Below are 15,825 nucleotides of genomic sequence, written 5' to 3' on the forward strand. Positions count from 1 at the left end.
CTGATTTACAGCCTTGTGGCTTCCTTCCCGGCACTCCAGAGTCCTGATTTTCCACCTCTGCCACTGCAAGGACTAACTAATGTGAGTGGTAAACAGTGCTGTGCATGAACGCTTTAAAAAGAGTTTTCAGTGAACTGTGAACTGAATAAATAGTGTTTGCCACCAAACCATTAACAAAGGCTAAGGCCATGAGCAAACACCAACAGTGTTTCTTTAGATCTGTATTACATTAGTACAATAATCTCCCATGAGTTGTCCTGCATTATGAGACACGTTGTTTAAGTAGTAAAACATACTCGCATTTCCCTGGCTTTTAAAAGTGGTCTGTCTCTGACCATTATGTATGCAGTTCATTAAATCTGCTTACTGTCGATGACTGCAGGGCTGCAAAGATAGGTGGAGGAGGATCGGCTGAAAATAGACCAGTTCAAAGCAGCTTAATTAAAAAAAGAGCTCACTCTTTCTAAGTGTGAACTTGCACAACAGTGGTAGTAAATACAATGCTATACTTGCATTCACAACACTTATATGTTGGAATTATTTACCCCTTGGTCAGGAAATTGAGATATTAGTTATTTAACTTAAACATACTGTTCATTCCTTACACAGTTTCTCCAACAAGTATAGGTATTTCTCCAAAATATGACAATTTTTTGCAAGATAGCCTCATACATAACACGTTAACATGCTGAGAAATATGAACCTTCCCAGACCTTCCGTGCCTACGAAGCTATGAGTTGACATAATCAATAGTGTTGCAAATTAAAACTGACTGTCTTAATTTCCTGTTTTTCTAAAATAAACTGACTCAGTAATATCTTCACCTCGTGCTAGGACATTACAGAAGAGGGTTCATTTAGTTTGGAGACTATCCCCTTGTCTTCATCTGTAATCTGCGATGGTTATCACCATCAATATCAACTGGGTTCCGATTAGTGATGTGTAAAATAACAATGAATTTCTAATTTGACGTACAAGAGAAATGTGAGGTCATAATACTGTTGAGATATTTTCTCTTTCATGTGCTTTTTTGGCTGGAGAAAGAAGCCAGCTGGCTCGCGCAGCACCACTATCCTCCATCGTTAAGCTGAAGAAGATGCAAGATGGTTGATGTGTTTTTTAGGGGGTGGGGTTGCAGCTCGGAGAGATTGAGAGCGCTTTGAAATTCCAATGGGCTGGGAGATTCAGTTCCAAAACAGTAGTAATAAGGGACTTTTTGAAAAAAGCAGAAATTTCTGTTGCATAAATCCAGCAAGGGAGAGAGGGAATACAGGAGAGAGGATTTGTTCCAAAATGAAGTACAGACTGGGGAGTGATATTTAAAAACCTAAGCAATATTAATCAAGTCTCAGCAGGTGGTTACCAATGAAATGGCAATCATAGAAAAAGTTCAGAGGCCCATCAGATATATATCATGTTCATCTGTGAGCTGTGCGGTATGAAAATTACTCTTTAAAGACCTCATAATAGGTATACAGTAAACATGAATGATGTCCTAAATTAGCTTCACAAGTAAAACATCTAATTTGGCTCTTGATGCATGACTCACTTTTTCAGTGAGAAATGTGCTACTGCTACTCCAAACAATGTATTTGGGTCACTCAGTTCTGGCAGTCCTGCATGAGGCAGACGGACGCCACCCAAAGGCACGAGCGCTCTGAGGCATCCATAAACATAAACAGTGTGTATTTTGGCTACTGTACAGCTCTGGTGCATATTTAAATAAATTGAAAACAAGACGGGTGCCAGGCCAATGCAGCGATTTCGACCACCCATTGCAATCTCCATTGTCTTGCGCTAGAGACTTTTGGTGCTGGCTAGGTGGGAGAAAACTGACAGATTCACATGGAGCCACAGAGAAGGAGCAGTTGCACTGAGAGATTTTCTGTGTGAAGAAACCTGCCTTGAGTAGGTGTTTTTTAATCTATGTGCTACGAGTGACAAGAGATTTAGAAGAATTATTCACTAATACAATTTCTGCTTAAGCCCTCCTTTGCGAGAGAAAGATGCCATTGTTTCAGCTTTGTGTGTGTGTGTGTGTGTGTGTGTGTGTGTGTGTGTGTGTGTGTGTGTTTGAGTTTTGCATAGGCATTTAATCCTGCTTTGCTAGGAGAGGAGGAGATACAGAGGAAAAGCCCGTCGTATTTCAACACCACCTTTTAGTCCAAAAGATGCAGCAAGGGGGGGAGGGTGGGTGGGATTGTAAAGGAGGTCTGTCTGCCCTACATTTCTGAGCCTAAAATGCTCAAAAAGGATGCTGAGAAGGAGCACAGGTTATTCTGCCCTGCATTTAGAAAAGAAACCATTTCCCAATTCCGTGATCCCTCCAGCACCAAAAAGAACCTAATTTTGGTCTCATTTTCTTGAAAATAAAGCTTTATCAAATCTTTATCATGAAGATCCTCCCAGCCCACGGAGCAGGCAGGGGCTCTGTGTCTTGCTGGACTCCCCGGCTTTTACATTATTTTTAATGAGTGATTTGGTGAAGAAGAGTCAGTACAACCCCCCCCCAAACTCTGGCATCACCTTGACTCTTAGACAGAGACAGAGTGTAAAGAGGCATGCTTATGCTTATTGCACAGCCAGTCGAGGAGAGCACTTATTAGATTTATTTCGAGGTCTCGTTTCTCTCTACAGAGCAGAAAGCTGGAACTAGTTTGGAGAAACTGTTTGCTTTTCACTCATACACTTGACTTACTGTCACAGCATGAGATTTCCACCCAATAAAATCTATATGTTTCTCTATTTCACATAACGTTTAGCAGTTGTTTTATAAAATATTAAGACATCTTGTGTTATAGACCTCTTCAATTACTTTGGCAATGATATATTAAGACGAATATCTTCATGATTCATAGCAAGAGAGAGGTGTGATAAATTGACTGAAAGTTTTGAGTCAGAAACTTGAGCCCCTCCTGCTATGCATCATCTATAATGTGCTCACCTCTGCTCCGAAGAGCTCCTTTTGCCAAGAGTGCATTATGCCTATCTAAATCACAAACCTTCACAGTGGCTTTTAGCTCTTTACCATCTGCTGATTCTCAAAGTGTTGCTAACAGCATTACATACAGGTGTATGTAAAAGAATGACAGTTTATTTCACACAATTAAACACCAGATGGATTTTGTGTCTATATCTGGCATTTCTTTTCCAAGTAAAAAGGTTTTTCTTGCCATTAGCTGCAATTTCAATATCCTCATTTATCCCCACAACCTCTTCACTACATCTTAACCTTCTCAAGGGTAGTTCAACAAGCTCAGATTCATTCACTTCTTGGAATTAATCCGCTTGGTGCCACAGTTGCCTCCACAGTTATTTGCCCACAATCAGAGTAAATTATAATCAACCTTCATCAGGCTGCCAGCCAAGAAACCAAAATCAGGTTGCAGTTTTAAATAATAAAGCCTGGTCCTAAGTACTATTTTTTAAGGATTTAACTAAGCTTGTAGATTGTTTTGTTTTTGTTTGGGGGTTTTTTTTTTCAAATTTGATCTCTAGCTCCTGTAGATATGCTGTTGAAACAAAATGTATTTTAACTGTTTTCACATCAGGCCAGTTTAAGATTATTTATTTATCTTCATAACAGTGTGCGTAAGAGTGGCAAGCAAGGCCAGTACTGCTTGTCCGTTGAAATCAAGTAACGTCTCTCCTTTAGTCTCAGATAGCATTCTGTCATAAAGTGTCTCACCTGTTTGCATCCATTGTTTACATTAATGCCATCTTGTGGGTGTAGTTGGCTACTGTCTCTGGAAGCAGGCTTAATACTGCTTGTGTTTGATTAGAGAAGTGTAGGACCACCACACCCATCGGCGTAACTTTGTGCTGAACATTTGGGTAAATTCCCAGATGATTAAACATGCAACTATTTTGCTGGTAATACCTAAAATAAGTAAAGAAAATCAACAGCCTATTTATGTAAGATAATTAACAATGTCATAACCCCCCAACCCCCCTGGAAATTACGCCCCTGATGCATAATTGCGCTTAAGTCTCTGTTAAAATGCATATGTGCATTTTGGCTTGCCTTTCTGCTATGCGTGCCACTGGTATTTACGTCTGTGAAGGTTCTCAGTCATCCAGGTCATCGTGGTCTAACAAGCTTGGAAAGAAAAGCGTCTGGACTTCCTTAAGTTGCTTGAAGACATTTCACCTCTCATCCAAGAAGCTTCTTCAGTTCTAGAGTCAAATGCTGGAGAGTCGAAGATTTAAGCCCTATAGGAGTGTTATAGCACACTGAAGCTCTTCCCGTGAAAAACACGGTGTTATCCAACTTAATAAAACACAAATACTACTATTTCTAGTCATAGCAATATTATTATTAGTGCTATGACTCATACTAGTCAGTTTTGTCTCATTAAAATGTTTCCCTGAGTGTCTGAGAGAGCAGACAGTCTGGTTGAGCCAGTGTATTCCTTTAGAACTAAGACATGAAGTATTTGAATGACAACAATTATGCAGTATTTATGCGAAGGGCCTGCCAAAATTAATCCCCTCTTTTACAAGACTATAAATGCAGAGTCAGATTAAGGCCAGACAAATCTCCGCAGATGGGTGGTGAAAATTGACTCAGTTCACTGACAATAAATGTAGAGAGGTAAGTAGTTCATGGGAGTGCATCCAATTTGGCCAAACTTGTTGGATATTACAGCAGCCGCAAATGAAGTAGAGGCCCTTTCCACTCTGGGAGCAAATAATGGAGCGTTACTTATTTTCATTAACGTTAGCATTATTGTTTACTGTCGTCTGTTGGGTGTATTAAAAAGGAAACTAAATAGGAAATAAGCTACTGCACATGTTCAAGTCATGCATAAGCACTTTTTAAAAAATCTGCAATATGGAAAATCATTTCAAAGAAGAACTTCACTAAAGCAGACAAAACAAGAAGTGAAACTCTACTTGAAAACAGGGGGATGCAGTGGGAAGATCAATGTAAGAGTGCTCATTCATCTCATAATCCAGGAAGCATTCAGTACTCCACGTCAGGGTCAAGGAGTGCAAAGTTTTTTACTCCATCCCTGTTTTTAGCATGGATGTGCCAGCCACCGTTAACCTCTCCACTCGTGGTCCTGGTCTATTTACACTTTTCAGTTTATTTCTGCTCATTACCAGGATATATAGCCTCAGGCAGAAGCAATTGAAGCACCTATAATATAAAGCCCCCAAACTCATTTCCTGTCACACTGCTTTGGTTTTGAATTGATGCCATCAGCAATCAGGGGAAATTGAACATTTTGTTTTTGCTGTAGACACAAGCAAATATGGAAAAGTGATGAATAATACTATTGTACGATCTCTGTTTTTACTGACTAAATTAAGTGACATTCATTTTGAAAGCTGTGATAATTAAACACGTGTCATTCTTTTGTCCAAGACAATTAAACATTCAAAATGCACTTCTTTGTCTACAGAAAAATGACAGATATGCATATGAATGGATGATTAGGGTTCGGATTAGTATTCCAAGTATTATGAGTCTAAGTGGAGGGATTTCAGTAATCACATTACATGCACTTATTTATTTTACTATATTTTGAATGTGAGTTTATAAAAAGGTTTGGCTAAAGCACACATACAACGCATTTACACAGGCTGAGATACAGCTTCATTGTGATGCAGGCCATGATAATAGTGCTGTTAAAATTGTAGCTCAGGAGCACTGACAGAACCTGACAAATGACTGAAGCATCTTAAAAGCAGAAGCAATGTCGACATTTACAAAACAAACAGTGAAAGTGCAGCTGCTTTTCTTTATGGATGAAAAGCAAAAAGAGTCTGAGCCTAGTACTTGGATTTCTCTTGGAGTTCCTGTCAAAAGCAGTTGATTAAGATGAAAGCAGTTGATTAAGTGGCCTTGTCTTTGATCAAGGTCTACACCTTTTGAGCCGGCTGACAAAAAAAAAAACAGATAAAACTAACTTTGTGCAAGCAAAAATGTGCAACACAATAGCTAACGTGTTTACTGGCTTGTCCTTAACGGTGACTGGATGATAGTGATGCGATATGGCAAAGAAATATTTACAAACAGAAAGTACAGCTTCTATGCAGAGGTGATTATGATAAGTCTAATGGAGCCATAGGCAAAGAGGTCATTGCTATTATATTATAAATATAATATAATAAAACAGAGTAGAATAGAATAGAATCAAATAGAATAGAATATAAATTTAACCCTGAGTGTGATTTCATTTTATGATTCTGAAAAAACGTTAAATACAAAATCTTTAACATTAGAGAATTAGAATTCCTGAAATTCAACTCTGAAGGTTGCTCTTGGGTGCAGCTTTTTATTTTGTTTCTATTCATTTGATAGAAGCTCTGTAATATTTCCAATACTGACAATTGATGTGCTGGTGCCTGCACTGGCACATATGGGAAATACAGCAAATTACACACACCACATGGTGTTAATTTACACCTTAGAGAACACGCCCAAACTTTCTTGCATCTACATTTCATAACGTAGCATTCACAGCTTGATAGCTATGGCTGTCAGACACAGCTTTCATCAGTTTATTACAGAAAACTGTTGTCGAAGGTAGAAGATTTCACCTCTGTTAAACAGGTTGAGTTGCTACGGGATGATGTTAAGCAGGTAATTCATGCTGGAAAACCCTCAAATGTGGCTGAAAATAAATATTTCTGCAAAGAATAGTGAGGCCAAATTGATCTCCAATGAAATAAAAGACTCCTTGCTAAATATGCTTGATTGCAGTTCTTGCTGCCAAGGGTGGTGGAAACATTTATTACGTTTAAGAGACAATTAGTGAGGACAGGTAGGTTTGGATAGCTTTTTGCCCCTTTACAAATGAAACCATTATTTAAAAACTGCATTTTTTTTAATTTACTCATGTTATAAATTTGTTTTGATAATCTAAAACATGCATCTGGAAAAATGATATAAACACACCCTACTCAGTTAACTGATATTAAACGTCAGCATACAAAAAAAAATAATGTCATCCTGCTCGGAGTTACATTTACTCCAATTATTTAGCAGTTTATTTAATCATTATTATATGTGTAACTTATCACTGTCTTACTTTTTTTCTCATGTTTCCTTTTCTTTGTCTTTCTATTTTCAATCGCAGGAAAATAATTCCTCTTCGTTTTCATTTTCCCTAGCTGTCACGTTAGGGAGGTGTCTCTGAATGTCACTGCAAATTTTGCCTTTGTTGAAGTTTAAAGTTTGTCAGCCCTTGGGGACCCGGCACAGGCCAGGAGCCCCAAGCAGTTGCCTGCCTTGCCCAGGTGGCATGCTGCCCCTCTTCTTCTGTGTGAAGCTATGTAACTTAAAAAGATTAATATCTGATGAGTCCACCCATCTTTTTCACTTATCCAGTTCAGGTGAAGCCTATCCCAGCTGTCACAGGGGCAAGAGGTAGGGACAAGTCACCAGTCTGTCGCAGGGCTAACAAAGACAGACCACATTCACACTCATACCTACAGAGAATTTAAAGTCACCAGTTTAACTAACCCTATGTCCCAGAGAAAACCCACTAAAGTAGAGATCACACAAAGCTCTACATTGGTGGATGCAAACCTAGGCTATGCTGTCCATAACTAAAGTACATTTACGGCTCAAATCATACTTTTCTTATTTTTATAATGCCATATAAAATGAGCTGAATGACACATAAATGTGTATATCCTACATTTTCTCCATGGCTGCAGTACTCGCCATCTATCACCTGAAAACTTTGAATGGGCTTTTGAGAGTGTTGTAAGTGGCCCATTTTTTAAGCAATTTCCTAGCACAGAAGGTAAATCTGTAAGTACTTTAAAGGAAATGAGACTAACTGCATGCCTCATGTAGCTTCAGCTGCAACAATTTCTCCCTTGGCTACAGATCTATTGAAAGTGTAAAACCGAGTGTCTTTCCCCCCAGCTTCTCTCTTGTCTGAAATTCCTTTTTTCCTTCCAGCCAAAAGCCAACTACTCCACCAGATAATAACCTGGACCAGCTATTCAGACAGTGCTAGGGGAGCTGATAATGGCCACTGTCACGGTCTGTCAGCAAGAGCAGGTAACACCTGTGTGTCACCTTATTGTGATACTGGTCAGTTGGGGCTGAAGCCATTCCAGGGTGCGACAGATGGGCTGCGAGCAGACTGAAACTGAAATGGCCGGCTTTTTTTGTTTGTTTATACTGAGAATCGCAATCACCAAACAACTCACCTGCCAACTCCTCCTTTTAAACATCTGCACCACACAGGTAAATATTTGTACAGTGCTTTGAGTGCTTGACTGTTAAATTTAAAAAAAATGTCAGTGCTTTCATAACAGGCAAACTGAAATGACTGTGTGCGCTCTTCTTCATGTACAGCCTCTTGTTTCGAGGGTTTTTTTTAACCCACACACCAGAGACAAACTGCTTTATATCAAAAGGAATTGCTTTAGAATGCAGACATAGCTCTCAACTTGCAACCAGGCTCTGCGATACACATAACTTCTACATTTCACCCTGCCTCTGCTGCAGCCACACTGCATGAGTCCACGATGCCTGCTGGCTTCAGCCTAAATTGTAGTGACTGGATGTAGAGAAAAATGAAGGCTTCTGTCAATCATAGCAAGAAAACTCGCATTCCTCATGAAGTGTGGCTCTAAAAAAATAAACACCAATACTTTTCCTCCCCTATAACCCCTCAGTAAACACAGACTGACAGTGTTGGTTAATCCTGCATTTGCATTTATTATATCCTGTCTACATAATCTATATAGTGTCCAGTCATCTCCTTTTGCTATGGGAGGGAGACCTTCACAGGCGACCTCTAATCCATCTCATATGCTTCCGCAGCAACAAACCCGGTGAATCGTTTAAGACTTAAACGTACTGTAAAATTAAAAGAAATTGTTCTTGTGGGACAGCCTGAACAAAGTTTCATCGTCAGAAGGGAACAGAGTGCAGAGATGTACAGAGAGAAAATGAGCAAGTTAACACCGAATGACCTGAAAGAAATGAGATGTTTTTTCAGCAGATTTGACATTCACCCAAATTTCCTCCAGTCCTGCAAGCTCCAAATGGCCTGCGGAGGATTTTGGAAGCCAAACTGTACCGACTCAGATTTCAGTGGGCAGAAAAGGAGTTAACTAAAAGAGAAACACTGAAGAGTTACCATAATCTGCACACATGCAGGTCACACGGCTCCCATGTAAGGCATGCCATAGATTTGCATATTTTGAAGCAGCGCTGGCTGAGCCCATAATCCCTGAGCAAGAATCCTCGACTGAGTAAACTCATCAGGAGTGGGCTACATATTCATGACACTTCACTTTTACTGGCCACCATCAGTTACTGCTTTCGCTGTCTTTAAAGGGACAGTTCAGTGCAAAAAGTAGATATAAATATTCTACCTCTGGCCTGTAGTGCTACGTATTCATCTAGATTGTTTTGGTGGGGATCCAATGGCTGAGCTGGCAGAAGGGCTGAGTGGAAAGGCAGTGCATAATGAGCAAGCAGGCAGGAGTTTGAAGCTGAACATGGTCAGTGGAGCTGCAAAACAGGGTGGCGGTGAGCGTGACAGAAGGTCGGTTTGGTTGGCAAGCAGATGGCTGTAGAGTAGAGCAGGCTGGCAAGTCTGACGCGCAGGGAGAAGCGGCCTTAACACGAGGAAAAACACGAGGAACAACACATAGATTTAATGCGGGCCCGAGAGTTTTACTACCTCTTTAAAGGACCGAGCAATCTGGCGGCATATGGGAGGAAAACTGGCTTGATACTCAGCGGAGCAACGGCTGCACGCAGGCTGAGTGACTAGGAATTGTGTTGATGCAAGCTAATAACACTTGGCTCCATATAAACACAGGTTATCAGCCTCCACTCTTCAACTGTGTTTTCACACCAATTTCTGGACTTCGATACTTTCTAAACTCTGATCCTGGTCTGCTTTGGCACCATTTGCTCTTTGCCACTTTCTCTCGGTGATGGATTTTTTTTCCTCTCTACAATCAATTTCCACTTTCTGGGGCTGTTATTTAGTTTCTTTGAGGTTCACCTCAACCAAGACCAAGGTCTGCATGACCCTGTTGTTTTCTTCTTACCTTACAACACCCCTCTGTGTTTTATCTGTTGCGCTTAAAGAGCTCCATTCCCTTAAAAACTAGATCCACTACACTGTTAGATTCGGTTAACATTTCATCCTCTCCTTCTTTTTAAATTGTTATGCCTGCCTCCTGTTGAAACCTTATTCCCTATCTATAGCAGTAGCACACTGTGAATTGTACCCTTAGACGAATACAAAGGCAAAAACTGATCATTCCATTGTGTGTCGTATGCATTATCAATGGTAACATCAATCTTACGTTTGCTTTGTAAAACAAGTCTTTATATGCACTCCAAAGCTGCTATCACGCCCAGTCTCAAACCTAAACCTGCTCTTTATCTGTAATTTTCCGTTACCACTATTTTCTTTTGCAAAGATGGAACCCCTTTTCAGTTTTCTTTGTATTTAATTTTTTAATTGGTGCTGGAACTCGTATTCTTGCCAACCAGCACCTCCAAAGCACACTGATTAACACACTCATCTGCTTAATCTTTGTAAATGTATATGTAGAAGAGGGTGAATCCATCCAAATATAGATAGTATTGATTCAGTAGCAATGCTGGTATTGATATCAGATCGACACCGGTGCTAATATCCAAGTTTGTTAAGTAGCGCACTGAGTTAAAGAAATTGGGGGTTTTTTCATTTTGTTTTCTTTTTGGAAATGGAAAATATACCTCACACATGCATTATATGAAATATCTGAATCTTTTTGTGTTGACTGTTGCGTGCACAGCACCTTAAAACAAGAGAAGTTGACCCAAAGTCCTTTAAAGACTTTGGGTCAACTAAAACTCAGTGATTTAGTGTAGTGATTCATCTCATAAATCATGATATACTGCTCTCCCCTATATAAGCCTTTATAGTTTAAAAGTATCGGTATCAGTATTTGTAGTATTTGTATTTGTAGTATCGCACAGGAATAATCTACAGTTTGCCAGAGGGGATACTGCAAATCCACAACTTGTGGTTTCTATACTTTCGGTTTTGTACTTGCTATATGTAAGTGTATATAATCTCAGTTAACAAGCTTTAGAGAAGCTGAATGGCAGATTTTGTTTCAACTGGAAACACGAGCTAAAAAAACAAAATGAAACAAGCAAAAGTCAACAGCTCATGCTCTGCAGGGCTCCAGTGTTATCTATTCTTTGCACTGAGAAAACAGATTACTCAAGCACACCTGCTCTTCAGAATCTGATGTTTGGTCTGATGGACTGCAGATGTGCTTGGAATGTCAAAGTTGTCCTGGTTTGTTATTGGCCCAGCATCTGCATGCATTTTTGTCTTCCCCTGTTTCAGGGCATAGCGCTAAAATAATCAGTAGCTGACAGGTATGTCCTTAATTTAAAGAAATGGGTTTTTAAAAAAAAAAAAAAACCGAAACAATAAAAGAGCATTTTACCCGATACGTTAAAGTAGCAATAACCCACTTTGATATGTGTGTTTCCAGGTGGCAAGGCTGCACCCAAAGTTGCAATTCGACCTACCTCAGTGGTGTGGATCAAGATGGATAGAATACACGGAAAGCGAAAACTGGAGCAGAGCTGACAGTGTGATACTAAAAACAAGGTTTAGGATCACAAGGAAAATAGGTCTGAATGAAAGATGATCCCATTTCTTTCCAATGTGTCCTCGTCCCCCTGTGCACTCTCAAACCCTTCGTGGGTTTGATACTCTTATACTATGCTGTTTACTCATCGGCAGCCAGGACCTGAAACTGGCACTTGGCTTGTGTTTGTTTGTTTAATAATGCAGGAAAAATGGAAATAAGCTCAAGATGTGTGATGAATATTTAGCAGGTTTGGGTTTTAAGCAACACATGCATATTCTTGTATATACATACATAAATTAGTATGTAAATGTTGAGCACTTTTGCTTATGTCTCACTTATCTGCTTCATTACCAGTTGTTCAGTATCTTCATTATCATACTAAACATTGTCCTCTAAATCATTCAGAGGCATCCCTTAGTTTGGATGGAGTTTTGCTTTCACAACCAACTATGTGTTTTGAAAGAAATGCCTCAAAACAAAGAAGTTCCTTGTTATTTTATATATTTTATCATTTTTTTATTTTATTTTATTAATTTCTTTTTTTATTTATATATGTATTTAGAATATGTATTTCGACCTGGAGAAGTGTTTTTTTCCCATACATACTGCCTGCTCAAATGCAGTCAAATTGATTGGGTGGAGTTTCATATTACAGACAGACAATGACCCAAAACACACAGCCAAAGACACCCGGAAGTTTATTAAAGCAAAGAAGTGGAATATTGTTGAATGGCCAAGTCGGTCACCTGATCTTAACCCATTTGAGCATGCTTCAGGTGGGTTAAGATGGGTTATACTTATTGAAGACTAAACTTTGGACAGAAAGGCCCAGAAACAAACAGTATCTGAAAGCCGCTGCAGTAAAGTTCAAGACTTCAGGCTGTCATTGCCAGCGAGGGATTTCAACTATGTATTAGAAATAAACATTTTATTTTCAGTTATTACATTCATCCACTTGCTTTGTAGCCCCTGAAATGAAGAGATTGTGTAAAAAGAAATGCTTTATTTTCTCACATTTTTATTCTTTTTTTTTTCATCTGAATTAAAGGTGAAAGTCTGCACTTCAACTGCATCTGAGTTGTTTCATTTAAAATTCAATGTGGTGATGTACAAAACCAAAATTAGAAAAAAAGTTGTGTCTGTCCAAATATTATATATTTTATAAACTTCACTGTTGACAACACTATTTTCAGATCCAGAAGGCAGATTTATAATACTTAATTTATGTATTCAAAATATGGATCTGTGTATTGCTAGTATATACGGTTCAAATGTTGATGACTCCTTTTTTCATTCCTCCTTTTCTTCCCTTTCGGATTACTCTGATACCACGCTTATAATAGGAGGAGACTTCAACCTAGTCTTTAATCCTGAACCTGACAGGCTCAATACAGCAGTGAGTCAAAGGAACTGGCAGCCTACAGATATTCTTAAACAATACATGAGTGATTTTGGTCTTTGCAATACTTGCCGTTTACATCACCCCACTCTCAGGGATTACACCTTCTTTTCACCAGTACACCACTCACAGTCTCACTTATACTGCTTTTTTGTTAGCGGCTCCATTATGCGGGATAACACAGACACTCAAATTTATCCTATCACTGTCAGCGATCATGCACCGGTATTGATCTCTCTGACACAGAAAAGAGTGACACTACCAATTAGGAGCTGGAGATTTAATACGACATTATTGAAATAACAAGATTTCATTAATTAGTACAAAAAGAAGTGGGCAATGTATTTAGATAATAATGACCTGCCAGGAATATCGCCATGTAATCTATTGGAAGCAGAAAAAGTAGCAATGCAGGCAGAATTTTACCTTACTGTTCATATAAAAAAAGAAGGGGAAAACAGTTGTATTAGAACTAGAACAAAAAATTAAATCATTTGAATCTGCCGATGCTTCCTCATCACAAGAACACATGAGTAACAACCTGAGAAAACTAAAACAATAATTAAATTAAATAATTAACGAGAGAACAAAATTTCTGATGCAAAGGCTACATTTGAGTGTGTGCATGTGTGTTTGTGTGTGTGTGGCTCGGCCTGGGTCTTGGGTTTGCTGAGCCTTGACCTCTGTAGGACACGGTTCCACTCTCCCGCTGGACTCTTCTGCTGTCCCTGGGACACAGGTGCTTCTTTGTTCCAGGGTGCGTGTCTGCATGTTCTGGTGCGGTTGTTGGCCCGCTCCTTTCGTGGGTGCCGGGTTCTGGGTGGTTCCTGGGCACCTAGAACCCTGTTCTTAACTCGTACCAGGGTTCTAGCTGGGTTGACTGCTCACTGCCTCTACGACTCTGAGACCTGGACCATGCTAAAAGGAGACCTGAGTAATAATGAGGTGTTTAGAATGAAATGTCTCAGGCAGATTACTGAGTTCAAATCTGTCTAAGACACATTACTAGTGCTGTCAGCGTTAATCTCGTTAAAATGACGTTAACGCCATAACCGCATTAACGCAGCAAATCTCTGTTAGCAAGTTAACGCGGATCACTTAGCTGGTGATGGAAAGCAGAGTGGAGGGCGGTGGAAATTGCATCCTCGGTGGACCTGTTTGCCCTATAGGCCAGGGCTCGCAAAATCGCTAGCCCGACATCCCAGTACTAGCAATTTTTCCAGTCAGGCTACCAAAATCTAACTCAGCGCTGCCCGTCTGGCTATCATAGGAAGGAAAAATATATGCGAACTGTGTATAGAGAGCGGCAGCACTGATTGGTGAGCAACAGATTAATTGCGCACTAATTCCTCTGACATCGTCTTATCACTCATTAGCTTACTATTCAAACATGACAAGAGAAATCTCCCACAGCAAGCTTAAACATGTGATAGAGGTTGATTGCGCAGGGAATCGCTGACCCTTATGTGTGTGCGTGTGTAAAAAAAGATGGATTTACGCAGGTATTTTAGTTCTGAAGAGCCAAATAAGGCAGGTCAGGGTGAAGAAGTCATATCTGCTCTTGGCTCTTGACAGAGGCGGTCACACTTTCTCCTTCTCCCTCTCCCTTTCTTGCTTGGCTTCTCATGTCTTTTGTATAGTCTCGCTTATTCTCTAACCCTAAGAGAGTCTCCCAGACTTGTTCTCTAAAAACCTAAAGAAGAATTATGGATTTGATCAACTGGTCCCTTAATGGAGTTGACACCCTCCTGGACTTGGGAGAGCCCGATTGTCCTGCGGAGACGTTTCCTGCCAGATACTCGATGGTTGGTTGCGTCGTGTGTCTGGTGACACTCTTGATGGAGGACATTGAACGACATCTACCAATTCGGAACTACGGTAACAGAGTTCTGGCTGATTGGAGCTGGCTCAGGCCTGGCTTATCGAAGAACAAGAAGCGGCTACAGCTGTTCAAAATCCCACAAGGCTGGCTGACATGATAAACGATGGGCATGGCTGTGAGTACTCAGACAGGGCTCTAGACTAACTTTTTGCCATGGGCGTACGGCACAAAAGTTAGGCGAACACAAATTTTATAATAATTTATATAATATAATGTGTTTTTCTGGATACACTGTGCTTTTTCAGCATTCAAAGATTGATGACACCGTGTCAGAGCACTGGCTATGAATTTCAGAAGGATCAGGCCTTAACTTAACAGAAAAGTTAGCAATAGTTCTTTTCCTATTACAGCTACATCCACTTCTGTCGTGCCTAGACTGCTCACTAGGGCTGGGTATCATCACTGATTTCTATAATCCATTCGATTCCGGTTTTCAAAGTCCCAATTCGATTCAACTTAGCCTCAGACAGTCAGAAATATTATAATTCTGATCATTTATCAGTACTGACTTCATCAGAATTGTGAACATCACAGCAGATGCCTTTGTGTGAAAGTAACTGAGAATAAAACACAGAAAAACATGAAGGAGATTTTCCTGGTCTGGCTTTTTATAGCAGATAACCTTAAAAATATTCTACAATGTTCTGCATATAAAGTTTAAATTTCTTCAGTATTGAACAACAGAAAAAATAGGCTTTCTTGTCCGAGGTCATTTAAGTGAAAAAAGTGAAAGTGAAAAAAAGAAAAAGAAAAGAAAAAGACAGCAGCCGACAGCGCTGTAAACAACGGTAGACTGGTGGGTAATAAGCGAATGAATAACACAGAAAACAGAGATTGGAGACGGGAAACTGTTCTTGAAGTACAGAGAGAGATAGAGAGAGAGCTAGCTGTGCATGAAGTGTGTTTTTAATAGTCGTGGAAGCAAAACAGCAAAATTCATGATGACATTGAT

This window comes from Copadichromis virginalis, linkage group LG13 (assembly GCF_057382275.1).
Source record: "Copadichromis virginalis isolate Kocher_CV1m ecotype Utaka linkage group LG13, C_Virginalis_male_GT1.1, whole genome shotgun sequence".
NCBI classification, from domain to species: domain Eukaryota; kingdom Metazoa; phylum Chordata; class Actinopteri; order Cichliformes; family Cichlidae; genus Copadichromis; species Copadichromis virginalis.